We start from the raw sequence: 22289 nt of genomic DNA, 5'->3' as shown, positions 1-22289 counted from the left end.
AAAACAAACAGAAGAAAAAGGCTTCTGCTTTCTGTTTAAACTGCACTTTGAAAGCCTCAAATTCCGACTCTTGCATGGTGGGTCAATGCAATCAGGTTTTCCATCAATTTGAGAAAAATAGCCGCTTCAAAATCACTCATCTCCCACCCTAACTGAAAATACATCACAGCTGAAACCTGTGCACTGAAAGAACGGAGGTTTCAAAGTGGAACATACATCATCTGGACACACGTATATACACTAAATTTCCCTAAACACCAAATTAGCCCACCATAGATGCACCAACACAACTCCTCACATTCCTTAAGCAATACTCTGACAGACCCACAGACAACAAAACAAGCAAGTATTTTAGTGACCTGAAGTGCGCACCAACTATTGCACAAGACAGCTCACTAAATATCGACACCACATAGAGCTGCATCTTCAGATCTGCACACATCATCATTGTAACGAAAGCAATCTCGCCCTGGTCCCATACTACTGCATTAGCAGATTCTGAAGCTCCTATAAAGTGAGAAAATCGCAGCAGCTGCGCTACAGAAGATGCAATAAAATAGCATAACAGGACATAGCGAAGAGTTTCATTCATTTTCCTGTGGGGTAGTACTCTGCATGGGCCAAGCAACTTCTGGGACTAACAGCAACAGGAGAGAAAATGTATGTTGTCTCCGCCTCAGTTAGTGTACCAAAGATTCTAGTGTAGCAGACTTACTGGCTGCTGAGACTATATATTTGCCTTAAAATCAAGCAATACAGGACTGAAGGGGTGCCAGTGAACCAATAGTGAAATTGTAGGTGGTGGCTTTGGGGTACATTAACAGAGCAGCACCAGTGTATGCTATGTTCTCCCTGCACATTCAATCTGTCCCATTGCAAGGGTGTCCTATTTTCAGATACTGTGATTAAGTTCACACAATGTGAAATAAGGACTCCAATATTTGCAGTTTAGGCAGAGAGTGGGATTACATAATTGACCAGCATCACACACTTTGGCTAAACAGTGAAGCAGGGATTTTAACCCACTCTGCAAACCTTCCAAGCTTTACTGGGTACAAATATTGAAGTTTTGGATGTCAAGGCCTACAATAATACTGGCCTAGTGTTTATTTATTTCTATTTTATTGTTCATTTATGACACAATACCAGTGAGTGGTTTCCCAGCACACGATCGAGATTTGAACCTCTGTTGCACTGCATTGTCCTGTTTCTAAGACAAACTCGTTGCCCCTGAGCTATCCTTCTTCCTGTTGCAAAACACACAAATTGCATATTAAAGCCACATGACATCCACATCCTTATAGGAAAATGTTGAGCCAAAAGATTATCAGTGTGGCTTTAATTTTCACCTCCTGAATGGTAAACGATAAGTCCCAGAATGCAAGATAATGCAATCCGGAAACATCGATTCAACCCCGCTGTTCTTTCAGTGATTTAAGTCGCGGAATGAAAGAAGTTGGGTAACACGCTCAGATAGCTATGGTTGATTTTTTGCAACAAACCTCCAGCTCCTTGTTGAAAACATTTGATTAGTGACATAAAGCATTTTTTTTGTTCTTCATCTAAGTCTAGTAGATATCAAAGGTATAACCAATCCTCAAACGGGTGCTTTGCGTTGCTCACTTTAACAACCATAGTTTTGCAGGATAACTGGTGCTGTGCGAGGCCTTTCAGCTGGAAATGTTCCATCATGAAAATGAAAGGCTCTGACACAGTCGTTAAGGTGCTCAGGCTGCAGAGCCACAGGCGCTGTGTACGTGACTATTGCCTGACCATGGATTGAGAAAATGGCAGCGCTTGAATGTCCGATTCTAGATTTAGCTCGGGCGAAAGAAAACGCGCCCAGGGCGCTTTTCTTGAGGCTTTGAACTAAAGGTACGCTCTGTAAAATGTAAACGAACCCGTGGTACGGCGTACCACTGATTTACATTACACTTGCATATCTGTATATATCAGAGAGAGAGAGACTGAAAGGGAACGGACGCCACACCTGGCTGCCAGAGATACAGCTACAAAAGGAAATGTGTCCAGTAGTGGATTTTCCCACAGGAATTCTGACTTACTTCCAAGACTTGCTTCATGCAGGGGTCTGAAGCGGAACTGAATGACCAATTACTCTGATAGGAGAATTAACCCCCTATTACTGCCGGTCTGAGAGCACGGCGAGTAGACCGCTCCATGCAGAGCCTGCTGACACAGGTTCGAATCCTGGCCGGGCCAAACTCAGCCTTTCATCCTTTCGAGGTCGATAAATGAGCACCACACACTGTGGGTAAAAATAAGCAGTGCTCAGATGCCTGAGGGTTCGTAGTGCTATATAAATGCTCAATTATTATTACTTGCATGAAATGCCAATGATTCTCTAAGCTGAGAGCAGGTCCTCTTTCCCTACTTCTTTTCTACTAAGTGGTCACTTGTCCTTGTAATCTGAAAGCAAAGGATCTCACAAAATCCCACAAAGGGCTTTGCTTTCCTATGAATGTAAATGAATTGCAGATCACTATACCTGCAGCCGATTGCTATCACATGACTAATAGAAATACACAAGCACTCAGCAACCAGGGTAGGTACAGTCATGGGTGCCAACTTTTGAGTCTTGCTACGGGAGCAGAAATACCCACACCGAGCGAAGCGAGGTGGCCATAGCCCTCCCCAGGTGAAACAACCTACTGTACATTTTGGAGCAATAATTGGAAAAAATCCATAGGATTTACAGGCAGTCTAAACATATCACATTTCAGCAACAATTGCATAACCTGCAGTGCTATCTTTTCTCAGCATTCTGCTTTTGGATCTCCACCTTTCCCCTACTTCTTCTGCGCCTGACAAACAGCTTTAGCTTGTCCACCCCTCTAATTCCCCCTGCACCCATACATCCAGGCTCAAGTGGTCCATTGATGAGGGGCAAGATGCCAGCTAACACTTCACTGATACATGCAGAATATCAACAGGGGCAAAATGACACAAGGAGTACGTGGTCAGCTGCCCTGTATACTGGGCGCCTACGTGCACAGTGATTCATGTCAGATTCTTTTATGTGTACTTGTAAAAAGGTTTCTTGTTTTTTTTTAATGCTTTACTCCCCACCCATAAGTCAGAGGTGAAGGCACTATCAAATATAATAACCCCCTATCATACAAGAACATGGCTGGGATGCGAGTGAGGGCAATATATAATATCCTGCAGCATGTATCTGCATGCAAGAGCACACCCCCAGGGACCGCAACATCACCATGCTGGAAATAAAGAACTGCAAGAGAGAAGATAACAGGAAACATGCGTTTTCCTGCTCTGCACCCCTCCTCTGAAACAAGTTGCCAACACGGACAGGACTGGCCCCTCCCAGCCTTTACTACAGGAAGGACCTGAAGATAGCACTCTTCCAATAACATCTTGCTAACAGCTGATGGCACGACACAACCCTATTTTCCCACGCCTGGTATCCCTCCTCCTCTGCTCCCACTATCAAAACAAGCTCATCTGCTAGCCCTCCACTGGACTTGTACACCTATAGATGTGACCTCCTTGTGCAGCACTCTAATGCTTCCTAGCTAAATTTGCACCAAGCCTGATTTGCATATGGTCTTTCCCCTTCTGTAATGGCTTGGCAGGCTGAAAAACAATGGTCTGGAGGGTTGCCCAGAGCTGTGCCTGTGGTTATGATTTATTCAAACCCATCCAGCCATCAACTTTTGGTTTTGCTTTAGTTACTCCAAGTGGGACGAGTATGCCCAGACGTGGGTCCTAAGCCTGCTGGGCCTAGAGACTCAAGCTACTCCTCACAGATGATGCCCAACAAGGTCGAAACATGTTTGGGGGTGCTTGTGGTCTCATACAGAGGGGATGTGACCTAGCAGTTTGGGCTGGTCTGTCCCTTTTGGGGTGGGATAAAGCCTGGTTTGCATATGGTCTTTTCCCTTCCGTAATGGCTTGACAGACTGAACAACGATGGTCTGGAGGGTTTCCCAGAGCTATGCCTGTGGTAATAATGTATTCAAATCCTTCCAGTCATCAACTTTTGGTTTCACGGTTACTGTGGGAGTAAAGAGCGGTACTTGTGAAAGATTTTTAGGAGTCTAAGGCACATATGGTAGTACTAAACATGTTTGAGAGGGTATCAAAGATTGCGTCACTGCCTTTTGACCCATTCAGAGGCATTCGAGGCTCTGAGCACATCCACCTTGGGCGACCTCAAGATGGAGCTCTTTGGTCTGTGGCTGCTGCAGTGCCAGTCCAATGGCCGGTTCCATGCATCCTAAGCAATTCTAAATGCAGTCACATTATCTCCCTGATGCCCCATTAAGTGTTTGCCCCCATACTAGTGCTGTTCCATGCTGTGGGCCGTTTCCATGTTCTGTTTGGCACCCTAGGACAGTACCATGTAAAAGAGGAGGGCATGGAAGTGACCATGACTGGGCCAACTCTTTTGCCATCTTTTAACCAGCTGGCAGGGCACATATAAAAATGGGGTGTTGTGCCAAACGGGCGACATTCAGAATTAGGTTCAAATGGGCCTGCACAATTTTGGATGAAAGCAATTCCTCAGCCTTCGTGGTGCCCATGGTGGCTCAATCTGAAGCAAAGCCGTTGGTGAAAGAGGGCCATTTCCAGACTCATCTCCTCGAATAAGTCCCAGGTCGCAGGTGAGGGCCTTCGCCGAGCTGCACGCACTTTGGAGGTGATGACGTAAACAAAATGGAGGAGGCGCCCTAAAAACGTGGGCAGTGTCCTCTCCTCCCTCCCCCCTGGGTAAGGGGGAGGTGTGCAGGAAGCGGCCTGAGGGGTGTGAAGCCCGCGAAACTGACGAAATGCCCGCAAAAAGGGACAATAGGAGGGGGTGGGCCAGGCGACTTATAAGCCCCATGGTTTCCATCTGCAGGAGATTCCAGCTCGAGCAGAAGGACGCCCGCCACATCGGAGGACCTGTTGTGTTTTATTTTCCTCCCACCCACCCTACTTATAGGACGGCCGAATGGCAAAGCCTGCCCGTTGCTGTCACAGAACAGTGAGGCAGGGTTTTGCCGACCAGTGCCAAGATACAGACTACTAATGAGCCGTGAGACAGCCGGAAGGGTCTTCTCTCTTCTCGGGACCAGCGCTCCTTGGGGGCCTAAGCGGCAGGGGCACTGGAGGTAGCAATGAGGGCTCAGTTTCCTGTGACTAAACGGCACTCCCCACAGCCCAGGAACACCTGCAAGGGCAGACGGGGCTCAGACAAGAATGGTTGGGGGAGCTTTGGCCTACAGTGGACTTGGTTGGGAAAGGAGGAAGCAAGGTTTGGACATGGAGCAGTCGGTGGGTCGCCGCACCATGAGAACTATTTTCACAAAGTTTGTTTGCGGTGTTTTGAGTTGATTATGTTGTGAATATATATCTGCTGCCTTTTTATGCCAACAAAGAAAGCATGTCTCATTCTGCACCTTTCCTGGGTGGGGTATCAAAAGGGCTGAATAGAATGAGCAATCGTGTTGGTACAAAGATGGACAAATGCCCTGGTTATGCGCTATCACGAGTAGCCTGAGCGCAGCCTCCTTATATGAAAGTTCTGTAATACCTACAGCATTCCAGAAAGCATCAGTCAGGCTGTTTTGTTTTTTAAAAATATTGTTTTAATATTTTCAACACTTAGGATTGCATACTTTGTTGCTTATATGCACGTGGAGCCCTAATGAAGGAAGAGCGAGCGCAATGATATTCGAAAATAAATGACAGCAGATCCAAGAGCTCGTTTCCAGGTGTTCAGGGCTGGGGGACGTACCTACGATTCCCCAGGCGAATGGCTATTTTTATGTGCCCCTCCCCTACTCTGATGATTTCAGTCCCAAATTGTGGGCGCTGGCACCACTCAGTGGCATATACTTGCCTTATTGTAAGACACGCTCTGCCGTTGATAGGCAAACCGTTTCCTGGATCAGTGGCTTCCATAGGCCATGGGTTTGCTCTGCAATTCTTCAGCCTGTTAGCTGAGGTGTCTTTTGAGGGAACACCAGCAAATGTGATACAAGTGAATGCAAACACTGTGAAACAAATCTGAAGTCAGGTAGGATGTATCTGGCCATGAGGACATTGTCAATTAAACCCAGGACTTTACATGTTGCTCTAATAGGACTCATCTGCGCAAATACCAGACATGCCACTGTCGTTGGCCTATCTCTGGGATCCTCTGATGATTCTTGTCTGGCACAGAGATGTTCTTCCCCCGTTATTGTTGGGTTGCACTCTGCATCTAGAGAGCTGCATGCCCCTTCTAAATGGCGGGCCTCTGGGCTTCCGCTATGCTCAACATGGCGGGATTTCACTTCTGGGTCAAGACTAGTAGTGTAGCACAATGGATATATTCAGTGGTTTCTTCAGTGGTCCTGCACTCAATGCGTGTAAGTACTCTACCTCAGCTCATTTATATTCCCCACCTTTTGTTTGTCTGGCCAACTCTGTTCCTTCCTGGTTTCTGCTTGTTCTTCATCCTCTTCTCGATTCCATACTCCTGACTTCCTCAATGTCTCATGGTCTCGAGACTCTCCTGATGATAGCGGTCCTATCCAGTCCACTCTGGTGGTTCTGCACATTGAGGAGGGATTTTCAGTTCCACTGTGTCTTCAGACTCCTCTACTCTCATCACCCTATTGAAAAGTAAGCATCTACTGTTGTATGGCCAAGGGTTTTTCCACAGTTGGCATCCTTACCATTGGGAGACAGGCTCCCATATTTATATTTGGAGTTACCTTCTTGGTAGTTCAAGCTTCTACCGACAAAGTGGCTTCAGTAGAAGGGAATCACCTTTTTTACAGGCCCAGCAGCGCTCATGTAAGACCTGCACTTATCACACTCTGCAGTTGCCTCTCACTGAAAGCCAGTGAACAGAGCAAGGCACTGAGAACGCTGGTGCCTTTTACCCCCTTTCCATTACCACCACTTTTTACCTCACTGCCAAACTCTTAATGAAGCACACTCGTCTCTGATTTTTTCACCATAGATTAGATTTGTTCTTATATGTCGAGGTCTGCCCGCCTTAACACCCACAATTGTAACCTTTTGGGCAAAGTAATTATCAAGTCCAACAGGTTTGGGGGCTGAGATAGAGTAGAGATTAAGGAGCAAGAAAAAATCCCCAAGAAATATAACCTTCATTTGGAGGCACTCAGTTTCAAATGGTGTGCAGTGAAATCATCTATTCACTTCTTTTAGCAACAAATTAATCCTGACAATTTCAGGGTTTAAGGCCCTGATTCATGGAATTATTTGCACTGTAAATTCGAGACATTGCACGCCAAACCGTGCACAGCACAAAACCCTGTTTGTCTATTCATGGAATCGACTGCGCAGAATGTTTCCTGGTTTTGCGTGGACTTCGCGTAGGCCCGGCACGTCTCTGCGAGTGATCGAGCACCTTGCATGAGACACATCGCAGAGTGTGGGACGTGCCTGTGCAAGACTCAAATAGGGGGTGGAACATGCAGAATGAGGAAGAACAAGCCAAAATGTGGGTATGTTGGGGGCCATCCACGCACAAGCAATCACACACCCATTTCACTGCAAACCCAACCGTATTCATGGATTATAACGCAGAACCTTGCATCTGGAAAAGGCACTCGCAAACCCCATGAACAATCCGCCACATGATAGCAGGCATACAGTTGAACACACATAGGAACCAATATGTATAAAGTACGCAATGCATACCATACCAATGCCCAGAGCTATAATGAACCCAGCAATAGTAGGAGCTATCGTCCACAGACACTGGAGGAAGAGGAGGCCCACGGCCTGGATTTTTTCACACCATGCTTTTTAGGATGGTTGCTGACCAGGCATCTGCTAGCTACCGCCCCCCCCATGTAATCGTAGACCATGTCAGAGAGTGGGAACCTGACCTAGCATCAACCACCATCTGCTTTTAGGCCCTTACCACACTTGAGAAAGTGCTGACTGCACTCCATTTCCTTGCTACTGGTTCCTTTCAGGAACCACAGCAATAGTCGGCGGGATATCGCAGGCCACACAATCCCGCTGTCTTCACCAGGTATTTGCATGCATAACACCAGAGGCGTGCGTGCACAGGCACATATAGATACACCACGCTCACTGGAGGAAAGGCAGAGAGAGTGCCAGGAATTTTATGCAGCAGCACACTTACCACGTGTACCAGGAGCAATAGACTGTATACATGTAGCGCTACAGCCCCCAGATTGACAGAGCACATCTAAATCAATCGTAAGCACTGGCACTCTATCAATGTGCAGGTAGTGTGTGATGGCAATGGACTGGTTAGGGAAGTGTATGCCGATTTCCCAGGCAGCTCACGTGATTGCTTCATCTACCAGCAGTCACCACTGCACCGGGCCCTGGGATCTGGCAAGTATGCCAAAACATGGCTTGTTGGTAAGTATGAACTGACATACACATGCATGCATGTCACACACTAAACAGCAGACCATGACAATAATTGCCAAAACAAACATGTACACTATTGCAGGCGACTGTGCCTAGCCGCTGTCACAATTCATGATGCTGCTGCTCCGAAATCCGGCCACACCAGCTGAGTTAAGTTACAATTCAGCACATGTAGCCACTAGGGCCATAGTCGAGCGCACATGCGGGGTGCTAAGGTCAAGTTTCTGCTCACTTGACCTCTCTGGTGGAGTCTTGGTATACGCCCCACCAGTAGTCTGTAAAATAATAGTGGCAGCATGTGTACTGCACAATGTAGCCACACAGTGTGGTGTAGCAGTGGAAATGCCAGTGGGACACTGCCCTCAGCCACAGGCACCACCCATGTCCTTGATAGGCCAAAGGGCATGTGGAGAGGCTGCACACACCTAGATTGTGCAATCATACTTTTCCTAAAAAGAAGCCCTGGAGAACACACACAATGAGGTCACAAACTGGGTGCCATTCAATGAAGAATTGGGGCCTATCCTCTGTGCCCACAGCTACACCTTGAGATAGTGTGCCTAAGTGAGGCAAAATGTGTGTGATCATGAGACATAAAACTACATGTACAAACAGTCCTCCACATGAGACTTGCAATTGGGAGTATTGCCCTCCCAAGTACAATATAATGGATGGAAAATGTAAGTCACATAAACAACGAGAGAAATGCAGAAGCAAGTACAAATATGTACAAACATTCAAACTGAAATTAACATTTTGAAAGATTCATTCCTTTTGCACCTAGTCTTATATGCACATCAGAAGAGACATGTGAACATCTCACAATCTCACAATCCGGCAGTTGAAATAAGAATGGACACTATGGTACCAAGTGCACCACTGTGCCTGGATGCATGCCCACTACCGTACCCATCATTCTCTTGAGAGGACAACTCTCAAAGAAATAAAAAGAAATAAAGGAAAAAAAGAATCCATCTTGGATTGGGTGAATAAAACAACGCATGCATCCATCCTGGACTGGTGTATCAGGAAAACAAAATAAATGTCAATCCCAATCAAGCACATTTAAATAAAAAAAAGTAAACACCGGTCATGCCAAAAAAATAACAAAATATCCATCCTGGACTGGGGGTGGGAGGTGTGGGAGGGTAACGTCCACCCTGGAGGGGGCAGGGGAAGGGTGTATGCCAAAAGACAACAAAACATCCCTCCTTGGGCTCACAGACATCACTGCAACAGTGGTTAAGGAGGTGTGGGTATGCTGGGCCCCCCATCCAGCGGTTGACCTGATGGTGGTTGTGGTGGTGGGTCAAATCCATGCATTGCCAAGGCATGGTCTTCATTGGCCAGGGCCAGTCTTGACACAGAAGCATGCACCGGCACACCAATGGTGGTGAGGTCTTGATGCACTTCTTCACGAATGGCACCAGAGTCTGTATGCACACTCAATTGTGAGGAATCATGTTGCTGAGACAGGAGGTGGAGGTGGCAGGGGACTCCTCAGCAGCAGTGGGACAGGGTGATGCTGCACAGGAGCCAACCACGGCGGCAGACACCCTGGAGTCATCCAGGTTGATAGAGGTGGAGTCGGAGGAGGTGGCTGTTGAAGCCCAGCCCATGGGGTCAGGTGGGGGTGTCGAGGTTGGTGTCCATGCTGCAACTCTGTCCATGGGCATGTGGCTGTGCAGGCAACCGTGGAGGTGCCTGTTTAAAGTCCTGCCCCTGGCCCATCAGATGCAGTAGTGCGCACCTTCCGAGATGCCTCCATCCAGACCAGTATCCCCTTACCAGCAGATGTGTCCATCAGGGATCAGGTTCTGCCCCTGCTGGCCGGCCTCACGAGGTGGACCACAGTTATTTGTGATGATGGGCAGGCTACTCGTGGTATGCTTGCCCATCATCACAATGAGCTGTGCTGTCTCATGGCCTTGCTGGCAGCAGGCCAGTTCTCTGGTGGGCTACATGGACTGTTCACTGCCACGACACCCTCCTCGGCTTCCTCCTCTGTGTGCCAGTCATCCTCCAGGGTGCTTTCTGGCCCACACAGCAGCACAATCCCCTGTGCATAGTCCCTCCCCCAATGCTCCATCAGGTGGAGCTAATGTCCCCGCCCGAGGTCCAAAGTACATCAGCTGAGGTGGTCACTGTGACTACCCAGGCATCGACAGGGACATATGCAATGGAGGGACAGCAGGCACCTCAGAGCAGTGCAGGCACTACTTGCGCCCACCAACTGTCATCACATCGGTGGGCGTACCGACAGAGCCTGCACTGGGCACAGCGTTAGCAGGTGGCAAGTACGAGGAGGCACACTGTTGCAGAGTAAACCACCCCAAGGAGGCAGGTGGCAACTATGAGGCAGGAGGGCCATGTGGGTGTGTTGAATGCCATATCTTTCGTGTTCTGGCGGTATGAGAGGCAACTACTGGCAGAAAGGCAGCGGGCATGGGAGGCACTTGTGATGGTGGCCCTGGGAAGAGGTGGCGTTGCGTCGGGTAAATAGGTGGCTGCCAACCTGGTGGTGACTTGCAGGTACGCACGGTATGCAGAACAACAGTTCTTGTCCACCCTGCAAGCCCTCCAGGAAACGACAGAGGAGGACGTGGCGTTTGAGTCAGCCCTGGTCAACAGGTTGGCAGAGATCGGTGATGAGGAGTAGCCTGCTGCCTTTGAATATAGTTATTTAGACATAGGTTTCATTTTTTCTTCTTTTGCCCTGGACCTCATTGTCTTTCCTTTCCCATTTTTCATGTATATAGTTCTTTATGTATAGGGTTAAATTCAGTGTTTTCCTCATTTACCTCGGACTTCTTGAACATCCCTTCCCAGTGTTTGTTGTGTATAGTTTTATTGAGTACAGGTGTTATCTGGTTACATTCCACGCTTCATGCAGTTCATTTGTGTGTCTGCACATTTGATTGTTTACATTTCACCCTGTGCATCTCATCATTGCAGGTCATGTGTAATGTGGTGTGCCTGTGTGTCATGTTGCTGTGATGTTTGAGGGTAGAGGGACAGCACATGTGCCTGATATGTGGGGGTAAGGCCATCAGATTACTTGAGGTTGCACTGAATGTTTTCAATTTATTTCCATTACATGTGCAACATCACTGCACGTTTTGCATCAGTGTGGTTGGAGGGGAGTGTTCGGTGTGTGTGTGATGATGTATGTTAATGTTAATGTTAAAGGATATTTGTACCGCACACTATCACCACCGGAGTGGTCCCCTGGCACTCTGGTGGCTCTGAAAAATGGAAGGGGGGTGAGTTAGTGGGAATAAGCTGGAAAAGTGCAAGAGAGCAGTGATGTGCTGTTGGCAGCCTCAGCCCGGTGGGTCAGTTGGCTGGGCTTGTGGTGTTTTACGGTCGGTAGTTGTTGTGTGCTGTTGTGCAAGTCTATGTTTGGTTTGTTTTGTTGTCGCAGTGTAGTGAAGTTTGTGCAGGTTGTTGTGTTGTAGGCTTGTGGTTGTGTTTGGTTAGAGTTTGAGAGGTGTATTCAGGGGGTGAAATTGTTAGTGCGTCAGTTAATTGGCGTTGCTGTCCTTGCAATTATGTCTAGGTGTGATGCTCGCTATCATTCACTATTCCATCTGAGGGTGGCACTTGCTAATCTTCAATATCCTATCTAGATGTGAGGCAGGCTAGTGATCATGATTCCATCTAGGTAACATTCACAGTTTCATTTAAGTGTGGCTCATGCTAACATTCACATTTCTATCTAGATGCGACGCAGGCTACAGTTAAGAATTCCATCTAAGTGTGGCAAATGCTAACATTCACAATCCTATTTAGGTGTGACGCAGGCTAAAGTTAAGCATTCCATCTAAGTGTGGCGCATGCTAACATTCATATTTCTATCTAGATGCGACGCAGGCTAAAGTTAAGAATTCCATCTAAGTCCATCTAAGTGTGGCGCATGCTAACATTCACATTTCTATCTAGGTGCGACACAGGCTAAAAAGTTGAGAATTCCATCTAAGTGTGCCACACGCTAACACTCACAATCCTATCTAGATGTGATGCAGGCTAAGGTTAAGCATTCCATCTAAGTCCATCTAAGTGTGGCACATGCTAACATTCACATTTCTATCTAGGTGCGACACAGGTTAAAGTTGAGAATTCCATCTAACTGTGGCACACGCTAACACTCACAATCCTATCTAGATGTGATGCAGGCTAAGGTTAAAGATTCCATCTAAGTCCATTTAAGTGTGGCACATGCTAACATTCACATTTCTATCTAGATGCGACACAGGCTAAAGTTAAGAATTCTATCTAAGTGTGGCACACGCTAACATTCATAATCCTATCTAGATGCTACAAAGGCCAATCTTCACAGTTCTCTCTAGGTGTGGCACTAGTTAACATTGGCAAGTAAGTTGGTGTGTAAAGCAATGCAACATTTACAGTCCAGCCATAATTAGATTTAGGCTGGTGGTCATCCATATCTCTAAGTATGCATGGTGTAAGTCTATGGCAGTCTACGTTATGGAAAGGTAAGGTAGAGTGGCAGGGGCTTTCTGGAGTAGAGTAATTGCTCTACACCCCACCCATGCCACACTTACAGTTTTTGTTGGTGTCTGTTGACTGCTGGCTTCATTGGCTTCCCCTCCTGACAGCTGCGACACGTCTTGGAGCCACCAATGTGGGAGCCACCCTTTGCCTTGGGGCCCTTAGCCACAGGGGCTGCCCTGGGAAGGTCAGTTCTGACCAGGTGGATGTACCAATCCGGAGAGATGGGTGGCTTGGAGGGCTGGAGGGGGAGAGTGGGACTGGGAAAAGGCCCGACACAAACAAAGGACTAGGCCCCACTGACTGCACCCTCTGGATGCAGCCCAGCAAAGAAAAACTGGCTCAGAAGCCACAAAAACACTAGAAACACACCAGATTAGCACACAGTGCTCACCCAAATCAATCAATAAATAAATACATTTAAAAAAAATTTAAAAAATGAAATTTGAAATAACACTCATACCACTCCAATAGAGTACATAAAGCTGGCCAAAAACGGATTACAATAATTGTGAAACTACTCACTCAGCATCAACCAGCCCCTAAAGATGCTTCCAAACTGGTTTCCCTGCCACATCCTTCCACATGGCAGTCCACAAAGCAAGTAGAAAATGGCTGCTGGAGCCAAGGCACAAACACACCTGACTTTTCCAAGCAATTGCAAGAGGGGAGAGTGGGACTGGGAAAAGGCCAGACACAAACAAAGGACTACACCCCATGGACTGCACCCTCTGGATGCAGCCCAGCACAGAAAAAAACAGGCTCAGAAGCCACAAAAACACTAGACAAACACACCAGATTAGCACAGTGTTCACCCAAATAAATAAATAAATACATAAAAAAGAAATCTCTCACACCACTCAATAGACTACATAAAGCAGGCCAATGTACATACAGGTATGGTTGCAATGATGTGTGGATGCATTATTTATTTTTTGTTTGACTCTCATTGTGGATGGAATACCACCTGTTCATGTGTGTTTGCACGTCTTCACATTGTTTTCATGTCAGGTCCACTGTTGTTCATGTGTCCCCTTTACAAATGCTTGGGATTGAGTATTTGCCACAACCTGTTCACTGTAGTGTGCAGTTGGCATTGTGGGTGCTGCGGTGAGAGGTGGACTCACTGTGGATGGGTGGCCTGGACACATAACGTGCACATTTGTAATTTCATTGCTGTGTGACTCCCATGTCATGCTCACATGCCCACCTGCATGTGCAGTCACACCCTGCCTGCTCTCATGTCTTGTTGCACCTCTGCCTCTGTAACACAGTTGCGACCCATGTTTGCTGTTTCTGTGTGGCAGCGCACATCTCCTGTCTCAGTGAGTCATGCACTTTATGACTGCCCTCACATCACCCATGCACAGGCCTGTCATGTTGTCATCCCTGACAGGGACTACTCCACCCCTAGCACCAGGGTTACTTATGCTCAGGCTGAAACCCGCTTAGTCATTATTTGTGGATCTGGCTCAACACACATTCAGTTGCTGTTCTTTGATGCCTTTGCAATGACCCATGGCCAATATGCCTATGCCACTTAGCATTGCATTCACTTGTCACACATGGATGGGGTGACCACAGTGCTATTGCTGCAATATTGTGCTGTCTGGTTGAGGTGCTGCCGATTCAGGTCTGCCAGGGAGTGACTGGGGATGCTCCAGTCCTGGATTGATCTTCAGTGCTTCATGTTCATCGTGTTTGCAGTGGATATTTGGAGGTCTGCTTCACGGTGGAGGCAGACCACAGAGGTTCAGGTGAGGTGCAGCCATGCATTGTACTGGTAGGGTGGGAGACTGTCAGTGGGCTGCCTGGGGTAGTGGTGGAGGTCAGAGGGGCTTGTGGGTGGTATCAGGACTTGAGAGGGTTGCCTGGGGTAGTGGTGGAGGTGAGGGGGGCTGGTGGTTGGTGTCAGGACTTGAGGGGGCTGCCTTGGGTAGTGGCAGTGGCCATGGGGGCTGATGCGTGGTATCAGGACTTGAGGGGGCTGCCTGGGGTAGTGGCTGAGGTCAGGGGAGCTTGTGGGTGGTATCAGGACTTGTGGGGATTTCCTAGGGGAGTTGTGGAGGTGAGGGGGGCTGATGGGTGGTATCAGGACTTGAGGGGGCTGCCTGGGCAGTGGCACAGATGGGGGGGCTGGTGGATGGTGTCAGGAATTTAGGGCATTATAAATGCCATATCATATCATATATCATACATTATATTACATCATATAATATCATAGGTGCCATCTCAATGCTATGTAGAATAGATAAAGCCAGCTAGAGGTATAGTTGTGTAAGGAGACACACAAGGTCTGAAAATATTTAGATTAGAAGATACGGTGAAGAGGGAGGGAGGTGACATTAAAGGGAGAACAGGAGGGTACACCCCCTATACACTTAGTTATGTGGAAATCCTTTAACAAGATAAATTGACGTTATTTAAAAAAAAAAAATCGGTTCAATTGATATTGGGCCTCATTACAAATTGGGTGGAATTTCGGCAGTACATCTGCCAGAATACTGCGCAACAGAATTACTTTTACGCCACTTGGTCCGGCGGAATTATCGCCAGATTACAAGTAGCGGTGACAGTATTAATCCCCATTTTTCTAGAGTCCATTGGAGTCGCTGGGGCATTTTTTGGCAGAATTACCACTGTGGTAATTCCTACGATTTTGCCGATATTCTGTGGAAAGTGGGAGAATTTACCTCCAGCAGGCTGCTGGAGGTAAATTCCCAACTCCAGGGCCATACTCTTAGTATGGTGGTGCGGGACAAGTGGCAGTAATTCCGTTATCGCCAATTTGTTCTAAAACTGCCATACTTGTAATGAGCCCCATTGTATTTTGGATTGCATTGGCACACATAATTGTTAACTTCGCAAAGTGTGAAAGATGAAATTGCAGCAATGAAATCAATGAGAGCACCTTTCGAAGCACTAGGCCCCATCCAGTCACAGTCACGGACAATGGTGTCTCTTGAACCTATCTGTATACCTTAGATTGGATAATCCACACTGCGCGCCCCTTGGATGAGAGGCTCTAGAGTCTAAGGCAATGGGCCTTGGTGCTTTTTTGCAGCTGAACTTCCAAATGTAATCTTTTTAACAATTGTGAGCCCACCTCCATTCTTCCAGTGCCCTTTGCCCCTTGAAAGACTTTGTGCATAGGCGCATTATGAATACCCAAAAATTCAATAAATAAATAACATTTGCTAAATATTGGCAACCAACATATATAGCAAACTGGCAGAAGCAAAGGTCTCAAGGTATATGGGGGGGCCACCCCACTCATTGATGAAGCTTTAGTCCCTCCACTAACACCAAGGAAGATCCTTTACCTGTCTATGCTAAATAATACAGGCCCCTCGCGCGTGGATATCTGCTTGAACATCATAACTAGAGGACACAACCCCAGTGGGTGGACCTTGGTGATCAAGATGCAAGTATCTCAGTGGGTTAATGCGTCCGTTACAGAGATGTTGTGTTACCTGCAAGTATACATCTAAGTAGGGTTCACTCCTCTTTCGTCGATAAAAGGTCGATAAAATGAGTACGTTGTTATGAATGATGTTAACACAAGTTATTTAAGGTGCAGTAGCCATTTAGGAATGTGCAGTGCTCTGTATTCATCACACAACACTTACAAAGTGGGATGTCGAGGATGGCACGGGGCAGGAGCCCATCTGTTTCCTGCGGGGTTGTCTTCTAGTGGGGTTCAATCCACACATCAGGAAAATCAAAACTGGTAAAAAAAAAAAAAAGATACGGTTTATGAGTGGAGGAAATGGGCTGTGGTTTCCTGAGGGACGGGGGGCACGCACTGAGCACTGGAAACGATCAGGAAAAAGCACCCGATTAAAATGTCAACAGAGGAAATGCCATTCCCAAGCTACACCTCCAAAGCCAGATTCGGCACCCTATTCCTGGGGGTGATGACGGATTTGGGGAGCGTTAGCTAGGGTAGGCGACCTCACAGAATACAACAGGCCTGGGCATTTTCCCATAATACCTTCATGCTGCATCAGAGGATATTGGGAGATGTTTAATGCCTTCCAGTGCCTGTGAAAGGCAGGGAGGGTTGGGGCAGAGGCATATGTCCGTCATAGACCTAACAGTTAGATAGGCGAGAGGGTACTTCCCACATGTAGTCCTCTCCAAAACATTCTCTCCTCAAACTTGCCAGACTCTCCATCTTTTCCCCTCCACGTCTTCAAATCTCACTGCATTGCAAGTGTCTTTTTTATGTTCACAGGCATTCTGATGGCCATCAGGTTTTAGAGAGAAAATCCAGACTGAGAGGATACTTTCATACCTCAGAGTTCAGGGGTCTGCAACCTTTGGCCCTCCAGATGTCATAGACTACAGCTCCCATCAGCCCTAGGCAGCATAGTCAATGGTGAGGGATAACGGGATGCATAGGCCAAAATGTTTCAGAGACGCAGATGCATAGCCCTGAGACATGGGGTGTTTTCGGCTCATGCGTGACAATTGTGGTGGGTCGGAAGAAGTAGGCGGACATTTAAAGGACATTTATACTGGTGTTTATTTAAATAATAAAGATAAGGCCTAGCTTTCCATATTGCTAGAGGGTTATATAAATAACCATTGGTGCTAGTCAGTCATCAGAACGTCCAAAATGAATATGTCCATAGTCCAAAACTAGTTCGAACTGACCCTACCACTACTTTAACTGACTTAAAACATACTAGGAGAATATTTCCCCTCTCTGGGTATTCCCTTAGAGCAAAGTCTCTACTTTAGTCAAAAGTTCTCTTCAGTAAGATACCTTCATTTAGTCTCTTGACACCTTCTGGACAAGGTCTTGTTATTCTTTTACAATGCACTTGGGTTTATGCTCCCCTCTTGGGACAGTTGTTCCACAGTTCTTTTTATCACTCTTTATTGCACTTTGATCCAAGCTCATAAGCCTTTGTGCTTCTTGTAACCCAGGCCTTTTTAGGTTGGATATCCTTTGTAGGGACTTGACCTTCCCTCTCTCCTGGGGTTGCTGATTTAGCTTATCTCTCCTCTTATATGGTTCTTTTGATTTCACTTCACATTCATATTTACATATTTCTCCCTCTAGTTTCCTTGACTCTTTATTTCTTAAATGATGGGGTACTTTTCCCACTTCCCAGGTTGTTTGTGCTCAGTTCTTAATACCTTCTATTTCAGGCTTATTTGTTATTTTCTTTTTCACAGTACCACAGTTCCAGTTAAATGGCTTTGGCCCTCATTACGACCCTTGCGGAAATCGACTGACCGGAGCGCCACAGCGTAAATAGCGTTTCCGCCATTGCACGAAGGAGCAAAGTGCGGCCCATTCCGACCCATCGGGCACGAGCACCACGGCATGGCGGAAGTGCTAAGTCCGCGATGGCGGAAAAGACCCCAAAACGGCCCACACCGCCGCCGTACGGGGCCCCAGGTGCAATACCGCCACCCCTCCTAGCGGTCACCGCAGTGTGCGCCTACCGCAAAGTACGGTGGCCGGAAATATACGGAAACGGAAGTTAAAACACGGTCCCGGAACGGGAAACATCCCGGCGTACACCTATAAATACACTAAAACCACACAACCACTAAAAACACTACCCTGAGACACACCCCACCCCGTCAACCACCCTAGCGAAACCAAGAAAAATGGGAAAAGCAGCGAAGAAAGCGTGCGACCGCAAGCGGCAGGTCCACTTCTCCCGTGAGGAACTCACCGTGCTAACAGAGACCCTCCAGGAGAATGCTGCCGTGGTCTTCTCCACGCAAATGACCAGGACGGCACTTGCAAACAAGAAGGCCATATGGGCTCTGGTGGCACAGCGGGTAAGTGCGGTGGGGACCGCACCCCGCACCCCACAGCAATGCCGCAAGCGATGGGACGACCTGCGGATACGCGTCCGCAGCATACTCTCTGCCAACCGCAACATTGCCACAGCCACCGGGGGAGGTCCTGAATCACCCATCAAGTTGACCCCCTGGGAAGAAATCTGTGCCTCCACCATCGGAATGGAGAGCATTGAGGGAGTCGGAGGGATGGAGAAAGGAGTGCAGACATCCGAAGATTCAGGTAGGTGGGCCAGATATAACAAGCCACACAGTCCATCCATGTGAAGCACCATGCGTCCACATAGTGCAACAGAAACACATGTCCAGGATAAGGTCCACACACATCGGCCTGATAGCGCACGTTAAAACCCACAATAAATACATAAATAATTAAAAACCCCTAATACACGCACTACACGTGCAGCAGGCACACCCAAACTGCAGGCTGCCAAACAACTGCACCCTCACTCCACACACAAATCAAAGCACCTCCAAGGACCCGACCCAAATCACCCTCAGGTACCACCCCAAAGCATGTGATACAATGCCATTCCAATTCCCACAGACCCATCAATAACCCTCGCCCTCCTTTACTCCACCACAGGGTCCGATCCAAACGACGAGCCACAGGACACCCCTACCAGCACACCTGCAAAGAGGGCCAAGACCAACGGCCAGAGACCCTCCACCTCAGCTGCACGCATCAAGACACGGCAGCAGCACAAATCAGGTGGTAGCACAGAGGAGGGAACATCAACAGGCACCCCAGCAGCCAGCATGGCCACAACACCACCACCACAGGTCCCCCCAATGGATGCCACAGAAGGCACTGCCTCTGGTGGCAGCAGCACCATAGGTGACACCCCATTGATGGCAGCATGCTCGGACACAGAAGACGGGGATGTCGAGGTCAGATCCATCCATGACCTGTCCCAATCCCCCTGTCTGTCCCATCCCGTACAACATGAGGATACCACGCAGGGGCAGCCACAAGACGACGACTGGCCATCCCCCCCAAGCCCTGTGGCAAGGCAACATGAGGACAACAGCCCCTCTGTGACACCCCCGCAAATGGGCATGGCCCAGCAGAGGCAACAGTCCCTCGACAAGTTAATCGTCCAACAGCAGCAAATGGCCACACTCCTCAAGGACCATGCCGATGAATGTGGGGGCACCAAGGCAGACATAGAAACATCAACAGAGACACTTAGGGCAGAAATGGAGAGATGTACAGAGACGCTAAGGGCACAAATTGAGAGTAGCACCGAGAGCCTGAGAGTCCAAATGGAGAGAAGCACCGAGAGCCTGAGGGGGGAACAGCATGCGACGTCCAAAGACGTATGTGCCGAACTTGCCGCAGTGCGCCGTGTGCTCACTGAGCTCTCGCAAACCCTTAGGGACATGCATGGACGTGAGCAGGCAGACACATCATCCGTTGCAAGTTCCGTCCAGGGCAGCCCCCAACGTAGATCAGGGAGGAACCTGCGCTCCACAGGCAGGGGTGCCCCTGATACCCGCAGAGGGGGCTTGCAATAGCGACAGGCCACTGACAATGAGCATCTTTGGACACTGGTGTTCGGGTGGGAGGTAGGGGGGTGGAGGGGGTGTGTTGGGCTCACTTGGGTGGCGGGTCGATAGGGTGTTCAACATGATATCACATATGCCATAAAAAGTGCACGATCACCCAATGAGATGTGTGGACATTGATCTTTGTGTACTAGGCCATCATAGGCGTACAGTCCATATTGTGCATGTCCCAGACACACGCAGTGCCACGAGTCCCGTGTCCATGTATCAGCCCCCAGGCGTGAGTGCTAGAAGCATACATCAATGAGATGCTGACGGATGTCACGGCCCTCCGGTGCCTCGCAGACTCCTTGAGGTGCTGCCACATCCCCACCCTCATCATGACCATCATCCGGTGCTTGCAGTTCAGCGTCAGGGGGCATGGGCACATTTCTACGTACGCACATGTTGTGGAGCATGACACATGCCATGACCATCTTTGCAACCTTCTCATGGCGGTACAGGAGTGCCCCGCCAGACCTGCTGAGGCAGCGGAAACGAGTCTTCAGTAGGCCGAATGCCTGTTCTATGACTACACGGGTACGTGAGTGGGCATGGTTGTAGTCCTCCTCATGCAGGTCCCGTGGGTTCCGGACTGGTGTGAGGAGCCATCTCTTCAGTGGATATCCAGCATCACCTGTATGTGGACGATAAACGTAGGATGTGGAATGCCATTGATACGTACGCACATCCCCCCCCCTTCCTGCCAGTACATTGCCAAATCACATACCCCAAATCATCATGCATGAGATGAGACTCACCGAGTAGCCAGGATCTGTACCCTGCGTGTCGCTCCATGTAGCGTGGTATGGTAGAGTTCCTCAAGACCATGGAATCATGGGTTGATCCAGGGAATCGGGCACAACAATGCGTAATGATCCTGTTGGAGTCACACACCATTTGTACATTCAGGGAATGAAATTGTTTTCGGTTGCGGTACTGGGCCTCCATGGCATGTGGGACGACCAATTCAACATGGGTGCAGTCGATGGCACCAATGCAACCCGGTATGCCGGCAAGTGCATGGAATCCCACTTTTGTGTTCGTAATTTCCTGCTCCGAGCGTGGTAGGGAGATGTAGTCGTCTGCGTGCTGCAGGAGGGCATCGAGCACTTGGAATAGTGTCCGTGAAAACAGTGGCTGTGATATGCCATGCAACTGTCCGACTGTGTGCTGGTAGGTGCCTGTGGCCAGGAAGTGGAGTACAGACACCACCTTCAGTAGGGGTGGGATTGCGGTTGGGCTATCTATCATGCTGACTAGGTCAGCCTGTGTCATGTCCACAATGGCGGCTATGGTGTCCCGGTCCAGACGGTAGAGGGTGTGGATCTGCTCATCAGTGAGGTTGAACGGATGTGCTCGGAGGCGTGGGATTGCGGGCTGCCTGCGTGGTGGTAGTGGCTGTGCTGCTGGGCCTTGCTGGCCCTGCCTTGGCCTCCTCCTCCTCCTGCGTCTCCTCCGTGCGGCTGGTTGTAGTTGTTGTTCGTCTTCTTCTTGGAGTCGGAGCACTTGCAGTGCTATCAGGTCCCCCAGGGCCAACATCGCGAGTCCTGCCGGTAGCATTTCGCTGTGGTTGTGGGAGGAGACTGGCTGTGCAATTTATGTGTTTTCAGGCTGTATGGCCTCCACCTGTGGTGATTGATTCCACCTGTGCAAACGGCTCTCCCCTTTGGCCGAGCACGTCCCGCGCACTACGCTGCAATTCGGGTAATGGTATCTTGCTATTGCAATCATGTATTTGTACCCGATGGGCGTGTAAGATTGGTTGATATGTTCATTCTGCTGTGGTCCCATTGTTTCCCATACTATCTGTGCAGTCGCGAACGGACTTGTGAAGGGTCAGTGGAACGTAGTACTCGAGTAACGGTGGGCCCTCATGCATCACTGTACCGAGTTGCAACGACGGGCGGGGCGTCCCATTTGTGGGTGAAGGCAGTTGCCATTTTCACACACAGCCGCACTCGATGGAATAATTAGTGATTTCAAACGGCCACAGATGCCTTTTCGACGTG

Source organism: Ambystoma mexicanum, chromosome 11 (genome assembly GCF_040938575.1).
Source record: "Ambystoma mexicanum isolate Mex_15411 chromosome 11, UKY_AmexF1_1, whole genome shotgun sequence".
Classification (NCBI taxonomy): domain Eukaryota; kingdom Metazoa; phylum Chordata; class Amphibia; order Caudata; family Ambystomatidae; genus Ambystoma; species Ambystoma mexicanum.
Note: the sequence above shows the minus strand (reverse complement) of the source record.